Source organism: Convolutriloba macropyga, chromosome 1 (assembly GCF_964194025.1).
Source record: "Convolutriloba macropyga chromosome 1, txConMacr16.3, whole genome shotgun sequence".
Classification (NCBI taxonomy): Eukaryota; Metazoa; Xenacoelomorpha; order Acoela; family Convolutidae; genus Convolutriloba; species Convolutriloba macropyga.
The window spans coordinates 76,389,074-76,402,156 of NC_134468.1; the positions used below are offsets into that span (position 1 = coordinate 76,389,074).

The following is a 13,083-nucleotide window of genomic DNA, read 5'->3' on the forward strand; positions in this document are numbered from 1 at the left end:
CAGATCAAAGCCGGAAGCTCAATTAAGTAATAGAAACCTCAAAAAGTAAAGGAGCTCGAAGTTAGAGCACTCCATTAACTTCAAGTACAGAAGTTGTACTATTTATTGAATGAAGGTCAAATGGTCACAAGAATCATTGATAGACGACATATTACAAAATATTAACAGCTAACGTAAGATGAATTGCTTTCAAACAACAGGAGGAGCAATTGAAATTACAGGGTTGAAGATAAGAAATATGAGAGCGTGAAAGACCTTTCCAGAAGCGAAGATATTTATTTCAAATACATTTCTTCGGGAATACCATTTGGTAAACTGGTTACATCGAAACCATTGTTAAAATCCCGTGGCCTATTCTCACCTACACTGAGTCTATCAGGTTTACTCGAAATGAAATGAAGGGAAGCGAAAAATCTCACATCATAATGCTCAAAGTTTGCTCAACTCAAACTACAAAATTTTGATTCACGAAAAAAAAGCTTAGCAAACATGATGACATAAATGTGCTCAATCCTCTCAAGGAATAGTATTGCTGTTCCAGAAAAGATCATAGTGCACCTTTAGGGAAACATAGCCGGTAGACTGCCGGAAAACAGCCGCGATACACGCTTGGGGCCTTCCATGAATTGAAACAATGAAAAGATTAGATAGACAGATCGACCATCAGTCCTTTAATAGACCACTAGACGTTTTGGGTTAGTTTTGGATTGTCATTTCTATGAGACACATAAGCTCTATAAGTAGAACGCCCTAATAGGGCTTGCTTTTCAAAATTAGGATCTTTTCCGTTTGCGCCCCCTCAGCTTAGTGGGCGCATATTATTTGCACCCCTCAAATGCACGTGCAAAATTTTTTACATAATGACTTACTATGTAATGGCACGTGCTCTGTATCTGGGGGGCGCATAACGTACTGGGGGCAAAACAAACGGAGAAGATCCCAAAATTAAAATTCGAAATCAAAAACTCAAAGACTCTAATAATCAAGAATTGGGGCATAAATGTTTGGCACTACTTAGATGCACACTATTGACCTTTAACAAGTAAAGGTTCAAAAAATTTAAAGTTCCATAAGTGAGTTCAGAAGTCATTTTTTTGAGTGAGGTAAGTCATTGAAAAAGTCAATTCCAAGAAGTCAGGGTAAGACGAAACAAAAATCTGTTAGACGAAGTAACAAAACATAACAGGACAAGTCCTGACATACAATTCAAAGAATTTTCATTGACTAAACAGAAAAACTAGACCTAGAATGGACTATGAGTGAATTGAGAAAACCATTTAAAAAAATTAGATAAAAAAACAGAAAATCAATGTCAAAATGCCGCATGTGAACAAAAAAGCACTAAAGAAAACTGAAAATTTAATTCAAACAAAAAATCTAGGCCTAGAATGAGCTGTGAATGGATTGGGAAAATCAATAAGAAAAAAATCCGATCCAAAAAATCTAAAAAACAGTAAAAATCAAAGTTAAATTCCCGCATGTGAACAAAAAAAACCACTAGCGAGAAAAAGAATTTTTGTTCAAACACCGCTTCTCACTCTATTTTAAACTTTCACGCCGAAAAAAACCACTCACTTTTTCGCTCCACTTCCTGTTTCGGCATGACCAAAATCACTACTCCAATTTGACTTCAAAAATCATGAAAATGTGTGAACAGATCTTTAAAAAGACAGCGCCCCAACACAATTCAAATTCTTTGAATTGTAAAAAAAAATAGGAGCACTATAATAGCCGCCTGGAATTGAGGACGCGGCTATTGAAAAACACAAGGGAGATGGGGTAAATAATTTAGTGCTTAAAATACTTTCGATGAAAACTCTAACAATCTCAACCTCTTAACAGATAAATTTGAGAGCCTTTGTGTCAAAATGATCACCAATAAGCGTTTCTCTGCTTTTTAGTTTAACAGGTGATCATAATTAGCAAAAGAGCAGGGCATTCCTTGAAGAACTTGCTTTTAAAATTGATAATTCAAAATCAGAACTAAAAATAGGTGTTTACATAAACTTTATGAACAGCATAGAGGGAGTTTAACTCGAATCAGTTACAATGCCATCCGACTTGCATGTCAAAAACCAAATTATACCCACTTGCATCAGTAGAACCAATAAAAGAATACTTATTAATATTATGTCTGACCGTTGAAGCATAAGCGAGTATAGAATTTTATCGATTGATAATTGGAATGAGACCGGATCAAAAAGTATTTTATGGAAGAATGTTCTTGAAAAATAAATGACTTAAATTTTTCAGAAAAAAAATTGGCACAAAATGTACATCCAGTTTCAACAAGACTTTTTACTATACTGCACATCAGAAATACAATAGATATAAAGCTGCTCTTCTTGATCTCTAGAAAACATTTGATGCCAAAAACTACGAAAAAATGGACAAATTAAGCGAAAACACGTTTTTCTAGAAAAACTAATCAAAGTTTTCCTTAAAAACCGAAGGTAATTTTTTGTCCTCCAGGACTTAAATCCGATGAATTAATACAGTTCTTGGGCCAGATGTATTAAATTTATACATGAGCGATATGTCAACAACTGTCAATCAAAAAACCGAAATCATTCAATAAGCCGAGGGTACAGTAATTTTAAGTCTTGCAGAAATAAGATACCACTAATTGCAGAAGTAAGGAAACACTGAAGAACACAAGAAACTAATTGGGTACTTCAACAAACATCTTATTGTTAATCCATTGAAAATTTAAATTCGAAATTTGGTAGCTGCAAAAGAATATAGGTGATGTACAATTTGTTTTGAATTCGAATCCTATAACTGAAAAATCTGAGGCCAAATGTTTAGGTGTACACCAAGACAACAACTACATAAATTTCCCAATTTCCCTTTAAAGTAAAGAACATTCTGACAAAAATATCCATGGAAATCAAGACAATCTGCAATACGAAAATCTATTCCACAAACGTTTCCAAAACTTAAGCAAGTTAAATACCCTGGTGTTCAGTCACCTAAATAACTCCGCTGTCATAATTGAAGCCATTGAACAAACATTCATTATCTCGTTGGAAAAAAAAAACTATTTCAATTGAACACCGAGGGCAACATTTTGACGTCGAAAATACACAAATGTTCGAGATATTGAGTGCGTTCAAAATACTTCCCATTAGTTTATTCTTGCAGATAAAAATATTACAACATTTATGGAAGACAAACAAAGGAGTGGGGCAGGCGTTTAAGCCATTATCTGGACGACAATAAAGTACTCAGAACTTTCGCGAATCAGTAAGATTCAAACAATGCCATGCTATTGAAATGAGTATTTATTGGTTCTACTCGGAACTCACCAACCTGGAAGAGGTTTGGACCCGCGACCATGGATGGAGATCTCAGATCTTAACCACTATGCTATAGCTGCTTTGTTTCCTCCTAGCATTCAACCGCTTTTATGTAATTAACAAACTTAAATTAGGAATGAGAGCAAAATAAATCACACAAAAATTAAGAAGACAAGAGTGAAAATGCAATCGCTAAAACGTTCAAACAAAAATTTTGCATAAAAAAGAGGCACTTTTAAAATGATTGCTGCAAACGTTGTTCCAGAGCAACAAAAAACACAACCGGAAAATAAAAAGCTAATAACCTAATAAACTATTTTTTTTTCAAAAAATGCTAACAATAATTTTCCAGCTTGGTGTGCGAGTAGGTGAGAGGGGCTCAGCTGTTGGGTGCGGGAGGTTGTATTTGGAGGACAGTTGGGAGATAGTAGTGGTGAGTACGAGGCGGTAGGTAGGTGAAGTGGTAGGAAAGCAGGTTGGCGGGTAGGAAGATAGCTGCAGAGGTGAGGGGGTCTGCATTTTGAAAGCGGAGGCTATATAAAATAGCCGGAATAGCAGCGAAATTGATTTTCGCGCCGTATAAAAGAGATCAACAGAAACAGATATAAATTGAAAAAGTTATCTACACCGCTCAAAAAACTATGTAAATAACATGCAGAAAAAATTTTATAAATTTGAGCTACAATTCATTCTCCAGAGCTAATTCAAATTAAACTGAAATTTTAAAAAGCAAAAGTCAATTTTATTGAGTATGATCCAAAACAAATAACGTAAATGACCTAAAAACGTTTGCGAGCGAGAGTGAGAAACGACGTCACGCGCACAAACGCCGATAGAGAGAGGAAGAAGTCATTCAGAAAACTTGACTTTTTCAGCTTTGCTGTGTGAACAAACCTAAAACGAAAAAAGCGTAAGAACACGAAACAAAAAACCTAGCAGCACAAGTCCTGAATTGCGATCCAAAGAACTAAATTAACTATTGACCTACCAATTAACATTTTAACAGCAAAATTAAACTAAATCAGGCAAAAAACCATTATGCTATATGCGCAACATTAAAGAAAAAACTTGGATACAAGTACAAAATTTCATTTTCCAAGATTTTAACACACAATGAAAACACTTACCCTACACATCCTTGGAAGGAGTACAAAATATAACATCTTGGTATGAATCGATGGCAGACAACTCAAAACTGAGGCAAAAACTAAAGAAAGTGGACAAAATTAGAAAGTTCATAAATTCACGTAAACAATTCGAAAACAACCGGTGTCTCAATCAACAAAAAAGTTGGCTGCAGTCTGAAGCAAAAATATTAACCAAAATCACACCGCACTAAAAGAAACAAGAAAATTTTTTTTGAGTTAGCGACACACCAAACACATTTTTTCAAGTGTCAAAATCAGAAAATCGATTCGCATGAACTAGAGCATTTAATTAGATGAATTTTGTCTTCATTAGCCAACAATGCAACTTGTCATAAATGAGACCCAATAATGAGAAAAAAAGACAATCAAATTTCGCAAAATTCAAACAACTGGCTTCTACTCTTTGATCATTAACATCATACTAACCAAGGAGAGGTGTCGTTATTGAAAAGAAGTGATCAGACAGCAAAAAGTACAACATATACATGCAAAACTCTAAAACTTCACCTTTTTTGAAAACAAAGGGCGTATTATTAGAAAGCAATTGCGATGACCTCTAACGATTACCTCGATTCATTCATGCGTACTTAGCAACTGAAGAGACTTATAATTAAGGAAACTAAGAGATAAAACAAATAGACAAAAACTAGGAACCTCTATTAAGAACCTATGAGACATGTACCTAATGCGATTAAATGAGAAGAAAACAAATAGACGAAAAACTCAAAAAATCAGAAATTTTTTGAGAACAAACAGCGTCAAAGTCATGAAAACCGCTAGCAATGAAATCAAACTCATTAATTAGGTTAATTTATGACTACTTAGCAGCCAACAACACCTGTCATTAATGATGCTAGGTGATATGATATGAAATGAGCAAAATTCAAATATACACTTATATTTTTTTTACTACAAATCGTGTCAAAATCATAAAAAGCTATAGCTGCCCATTGATGATTTCAAGCAAATGCAAATAAAGTCAGTTAGAGCACATATGTATCACGTCAATAGCATTCAAGAGACGAAACACTGAAAACAAAAATTGACGCACATGAAAAAAGATTCCCACTGAAAATATGATAAATTAATCAAACAACAATTTCCAACTCCTCTTTAAAGCAAGTTTGGCATAAATCAAGCCTCAATCGAATTCGATTTTTTGCTCCCTTTAATAATTCAGCGAGACCAAAATAACCACTCTAATTTGACTTTGCATTGACGCGAAGAAGCCGATAAACGTTTGAACAGAACACAAATAAGTGAACAGAGCACAAAAAGACAGCACACCAATACAATCCAAACACTTTAGATTGTAACAACAATGAACACCGCAAAAAAATTCTGCTCAACTCATAGATTCGCAGTTATCAGAAAAAGCTATGCTACTGTTAAAGTCCAATGTCCGTAGTTAGACAGTCTACTGTGTCTTAAAGAGTGAATACAGGAAAGAGGCTAGTATCAATACCAATAAGAATTACAGATGGTAACTAAGGCTTATAACAACACAATCCTTATGTGTTGATCCCATTTCTAGTTTTGATTCCATTTCTCGATACTGATTCTGTTCATTTTAGATTGCTTTGCTGAGCAACTGCTTTTTAAAAGCATTTCGAGCAGAATGAGCGAAGAATGAATATCTACTACAGAATTCGAAAAGATTTCACGCAATATTTTAACGTGCTGTGACTTACGGTGAAGCGGCAGAAATTTTTCGACGAGGTAAAAATACATTAATCATAAGACTGCTACAATAGCCAACTGAGGAGATGACAGCACTATTCAATGTAGTCTGAAAGATAGAACAATTGGGCAAAAAACTTCACATAAAGAAAAAAAATTAATTATATTTAGCATAATTTCAATTAAAACGAACTTAAAGTAATATCAACGAAATTAATAGGCCACGAAAACCAACAAATACCCAATTTTAACTGAAAAATCCCAGACATTGGAAAACATGAAATAGAGTACAAAAACCGCTAAAAAGTCTAAAGTAGCGAAACCACAAAATTATCTCTAGATTGCATATTTAACTCTAATATATGAATGAAATAGTCAAAAAACGCTCCCAATCGTACAGCTAATTGTTCACATGCTTTGGAAAAGCCACTTTAGACCAAAAAGTACAGATTAGAATTTCAAAAAGCAGCACATGATCAGAAAAATTTTCTTACATCTACTTTTCGAACTAACTCTCAAAAACGCAGCATGAAACATAAACCGACTAATGTCGGAAGAATTCCCCTCGAACGATAGACGGGTGGAAAAACAGTTGACCCCACCGAGCTTCCAACCATTGACCTTCCGATCCCTCAACAGAAGCACTGCCCATTTGGCTGTCAGGCCCTTTTTGCTATGCTGCAATCGATTTCATATTAGCAACAAGCCTTACTTCAGAGTGAGAACAATAGAGATCACTGAAAAAAAAGAAAGCGTGAATCAGTCACTAGAGAAGTCAAAGCTCTTCTATAAGAGCGCAAAAACGATCAAGCAAAAAATTTACACAAAGACCAACACGTTTACAATATTTGCTAAGAACTTCGTTTAAGAGCAATTAACAATAAAAATTACGCTCTTCTCTCTATTCTTCAAACAGTTCAGCTCCTTGACATAAACAATGAGCTTTCAGGTGCAGCATTCACATATGCCTCCTCTTGTATATACACTCCAGTAAAATTATCAATAAAAACATTGCAGGGCAAGTCCTGAAGCACAATCCAAAGAAAGAATAGACTAATTACCTGAACATCACCCTTTTTCAAGCAACATCAAATTTTTGTCAGAAAACAAGGCACGTGACTTTGTGAGCTAACTTGGTATAAAATCCGAAAATAAATAATCGATGAATATAGTAGCATCACTTTTCACTATTCACACTATAGATCCTTACACAGAGTACAACATACAACAAAGTTGCCGAAATCAACGAGAGACAGTAAAAAAAAGCGCAGAAGACAAAATTGACAAAAACAAGAATCTTACAAAATCGGTGGCTTCAAAGCAAAAAAAATAAAAAATGAGATCAGTAACCAGAGAACAGAATACAAGTTTACAGTCACAACAAATTCTTATAGTCCGTTAGATGAAAAGATGACAAAAACACCAAATAAATGAAAAATTCACAACTTACTAACACATTTGAAAAAAATGAGAGGTCTAAGTCATCAAAAATATCAGCCAAAAAATGAATCCAAAAAAATGAAAAAAAGACGCAATAGAAGGTCAATAACTGTCATTGAGACCAAGTGACAAAACGACAAGCAACGCCACAAAAACGGGCAGACCATAAAATTCCAACAAAAGTCTTTGAAAATAAACAGTGTCCACGTCATGAAAGCCACTGTTATCAATTCTTTAGAAAAATTAGACTCGTTTACGCCTTAGGAGCAACCAATTAGAGGCGTCATTAATAGAATTATTAGCTAGAACAAAATACACAAAAAATAGACAAGACAAAACATTCGAATTTTTTTTTTTTGAAAATCAGTAGTCTCAAAGTTATAAAAAGGTAATAGCAACCACTGGACCTGTCCTCGATAAGACAACAAAATGTACCAAGCATACAGACAAATATCAAAAATTCGCAAATAATTTTTTAAAACAACAATTGTCAAAGTGGAAAAAACATTTAGCAAAGTACAGAAACAATTATTTTGATTCAGTTATGCATCACTAGCAACCAATGAGACCAAGCCTTATTGCCACCAAGACATAAGAAACAAAAAGCACGTGCAAGAAAATCAATAAACATTTATTTTATGACAACAAATGGTTTCGAAGTTATGAAGGTACTGGTTCGGGCATAATAGCAACAGCAAATAGGCAAACTTATAGCATATGTGCAAGACATCAGAGAAATTACCCTGACAACAGAAATCAAATTGCTGCATGTGACAAAAACAATGGTTCGAAAATCTAGTAAACACCAAATTCTCACACCAATTTGAAAGAAGTTTTGAAAAAAAATCGCACTTTAGACATTTTAGCCTCTTCTAATTTAATACATCGGCATTACCAGAATCACCACTATAATTTGACTTCTCATTGGCATTAAAAATTCAAAAAATGTGAAAAGATCTTAAAACATAGCCTGAAACATTCTGGAATGGACTTGACTATGCTCACTCACATAAATGAACTCTTACTTAATCATACTAATCATTATAGAACAGAAAATAATCCCAAAGTAACTGACAAAAACTCATAAAACATCTGATAAAAATTTTATTACAAGTTGCGACTTCAAAACAACTATTGGCAATAGATCTTGTGATATGGTTAGGTTTAATTCATTAAACGAAATGTCAACTGACAGAAAAAAAAAACAAGAAAACCGGTTCATATAGAAAACATAGCCTACAGATTGCCGGAAAACAGCCGGCGTTGACGCGCTTGATGCACAATGGGATTGAAACAGAACAAGAAAATTGACCAAAATTTTTTCGATATTTTTAGAAACAAAAAGTGTTCTAATTCGGCGTGGTTTTGATTCAAATCTAAAACTATACTTAATTCAGCTTCTAAAGTGAAAGCTAATAAGCTTAAAACCAATGTCAGCTAGCAAACACTCTAATGAACTTTGATAACCTAATTCTCATTGACTTAATGACCGGCGTTTATCCCGTCTCTTTTGATTTTGCTCTTTTGACCTTGACTGTATTCAATACATTGCGTACATCATGGAGTGAATGGATTTACAAACCATTCAGTTGAAACAGTGAGTGAGGTAAGTCAGAAGTCAAACGTGAAAGTTGTGACTTATGTAAGCAAGGAGAGCTCCTTAATAACAGCCGTTTGAGAGGTTGACGGCGGACAATAAAAACTGAGGAATTAGAAAAGAAATGAAGAACAGTCATATTACAGAAATCTCTAACACTTGAACAAAATTATCCATCAAAAGCCAAAAAGCTACTTCACAGCCATTTCTGTAAGAAAAAACGTTAATCAATTCTTCTGCTCGAGCAATCAATCACCCGACACCTGGAAGAAATGTTGAGCAAAAAATGAAAACAAGAACGGAAAACACCTTCATTAATTCAGTGAAAAAGGCTTTCACGTTCGTTCACAGTCGCTTTTAGCTACGATCTTCATCATTACAGAAAAATTCAACCAAGAAGTCAAACAATGTTCTAAAAAATAACGCACAAGTTTCACATAAAGAAGACACATATTTACAAAAATTGCTTAGATTTTGTTTTAGAGCAATTAAAAATTTAAAGAACAGGCCGAGAAAAAATTTGTTACAAAAAACTTAATTGTCTTGAACAACAACACCTCAACTAATTTCTGATTACAAATGAGATGTGACCCCATTAATTTAATATGGTGCCTTGCTATATTGTTGCTGTAAGTACACAGCGATTCTACCGATCTACATTTTGCAGCAAAACAAAATTAAAGTAAAATATTTTTAGATGAAAGGCGATCTCTGCGACGATATATTTGTGAGGCACTCGTAATTGACCATCTACGAGCTACACATAAGAATTAATCAAATTTGTTCTCGAATCAATCAATGGTATAAAACAGCAAGATTTTTCCACGACTTAACTCTTGAGGTGATAAACTGTAAAACAAATTGAAGATATATGGGAATCATTCCCCCTTATTTAAACAATGGTACCGACACTGAAGTCAAAAAGTGAATGAGGTAAGCCAGAAGTCGAACGTGAAAGTTGTGACTTATATAAAACGAAAGACGTGATCAAAAGGTAAACCGAATTAAAAACAGGAGAGCTCCTAAATAATAGCCGTTTGAGACGCTGGCAGCGGCTAATAAAGACTTAGGAATGAGAAAAGAAATGAAGAACGAAGTCAAATTAGAGAAATCTCTACAACCATCGAACAAAATTATCCATCAAAAGCTAAAAAGCTACTTCACAGCCATTATTGTGAGAAAAAACGCTCATCAATTCTTCTGCTCGAGCAATCAATCACCGTCCACCTGAAGAAATGTCAAGCAAAAAAATGAAAACAAGAACGGAAAACACCTTCATTAATTCAGTGAAAAAAGCTTTCACGTTCGTTCACAGTCGCTTTTAGCTACGATCTTCATCATTACAGAAAAATTCAACCAAGAAGTCAAACAAGGTTCTAAAAAATCACGCAAATATTTCACATAAAGAAGACACATATTTACAATAATTGCTTAGAAATTGTTTTAGAGCAATTAAAAAATTAAAGAACAGACGCCGAGAAAAAATTTGCTACAAAAAACTTATTTGTCTTGAACAACAACACCTCAACTAATTTCTGATTACAAATGAGATGTGACACCATTAATTTAATATGGTGCCTTGCTATATTGTTGCTGTAAGTACACAGCGATTCTACCGATCTACATTTTGCAGCAAAATGTAATTAAAGTAAAATATTTTTAGATGAAAGGCGATCTCTGCGACTATATATTTGTGAGGCACTCGTAATTGACCATCTACGAGCTACACATAAAAATTAATCAAATTTGTTCTCGAATCAATCAATGATATAAAACAGCAAGATTTTTCCACGACTTAACTCTTGAGGTGATAAACTGTATAACAAATTGAAGATATATGGGAATCATTCCCACTTATTTAAACAATGGTAACGACACTGAAGTCAAAAAGTGAGTGAGGTAAGCCAGAAGTCGAACGTGAAAGTTGTGACTTATGTAAAACGAAAGACGTGATCAAAAGGTAACCCGAATTAAAAAAGGAGAGCTCCTAAATAATAGCCGTTTGAGACGCTGGCAGCGGCTAATAAAGACTTAGGAATGAGAAAAGAAATGAAGAACGAAGTCAAATTAGAGAAATCTCTACAACCATCGAACAAAATTATCCATCAAAAAGCTAAAAAGCTACTTTACAGCCATTATTGTGAGAAAAAACGCTCATCAATTCTTCTGCTCGAGCAATCAATCACCGTACACCTGAAGAAATGTCAAGCAAAAAAATGAAAACAAGAACGGAAAACACCTTCATTAATTCAGTGAAAAAGGCTTTCACGTTCGTTCACAGTCGCTTTTAGCTACGATCTTCATCATTACAGAACAATTCAACCAAGAAGTCAAACAAGGTTCTAAAAAATCAAGCAAAAATTTCACATAAAGAAGACACATATTTACAATAATTGCTTAGATTTTGTTTTAGAGCAATTAAAAATTTAAAGAACAGACGCCCAGAAAAAAATTGCTACAAAAAACTAAATTGTCTTGAACAACAACACCTCAACTGATTTCTGATTACAAATAAGATGTGACACCATTAATTTAATATGGTGCCTTGCTATATTGTTGCTGTAAGTACACAGCGATTCTACCGATCTACATTTTGCAGCAAAACAAAATTAAAGTAAAATATTTTTAGATGAAAGGCGATCTCTGCGACGATATATTTGTGAGGCACTCGTAATTGACCATCTACGAGCTACACATAAGAATTAATCAAATTTGTTCTCGAATCAATCAATGGTGTAAAACAGCAAGATTTTTCCACGACTTAACTCTTGAGGTGATAAACTGTAAAACAAATTGAAGATATATGGGAATCATTCCCACTTATTTAAACAATGGTACCGACACTGAAGTCAAAATTGAATGAGGTAAGCCAGAAGTCGAACGTGAAAGTTGTGACTTATATAAAACGAAAGACGTGATCAAAAGGTTAACCGAATTAAAAACAGGAGAGCTCCTAAATAATAGCCGTTTGAGACGCTGGCAGCGGCTAATAAAGACTTAGGAATGAGAAAAGAAATGAAGAACGAAGTCAAATTAGAGAAATCTCTCTAACCATCGAACAAAATTATCCATCAAAAGCTAAAAAGCTACTTCACAGCCATTATTGTGAGAAAAAACGTTCATCAATTCTTCTGCTCGAGCAATCAATCACCGTACACCTGAAGAAATGTCAAGCAAAAAAAACAAGAACGGAAAACAATTACATTAATTCAGTGAAAAAAGCTTTCACGTTCGTTCAAAGTCGCTTTTAGCTACAATCTTCATCAAAACAGAAAAATTCAACCAAGAAGTCAATGTTCTAAAAAATCAAGCAAAAATTTCACATAATGAAGACGCATATTTACAATAATTGCTTAGATTTTGTATTAGAGCAATTAAAAATTTAAAGAACAGACGCCGAGAAAAAATTTGCCACAAAAAACTTAATTGTCTTGAACAACAACACCTCAACTAATTTCTGATTACAAATGAGATGTGACACCATTAATTTAATATGGTGACTTGCTATATTGTTGCTGAAAGTACACAGCGATTCTACCAATCTACCTTTAGCAGCAAAATAAAATTAAAGTAAAATATTTTTAGATGAAAGGCGATCTCTGCGACGATATATTTATAAGGCACTCGTAATTGACCATCTACGAGCTACACATAAGAATTAATCAAATTTGTTCTCGAATCAATCAATGGTATAAAACAGCAAGACTTTTCCACGACTTAACTCTTGAGGTGATAAACTGTATAACAAATTGAAGATATATGGGAAGATACAATGGTACCGACACTGAAGTCACAAAGTGAGTGAGGTAAGCCAGAAGTCGAACGTGAAAGTTGTGACTTATGTAAAACGAAAGACGTGATCAAAAGGTAAACCGAATTAAAAAACGAGAGCTCCTAAATAATAGCCGTTTGGGAAGCT

The 13,083-nt window shown here is 34.1% G+C and overlaps 1 protein-coding gene across 3 annotated transcripts in view; it reads right to left on the bottom strand.

The window, feature by feature from the left end:
• Positions 1-13,083, bottom strand: part of LOC142342794 (uncharacterized) — a 69,850-nt gene that overhangs the window by 25,211 nt on the left and 31,556 nt on the right. The gene's annotated exons all lie outside the window — the stretch shown is intronic.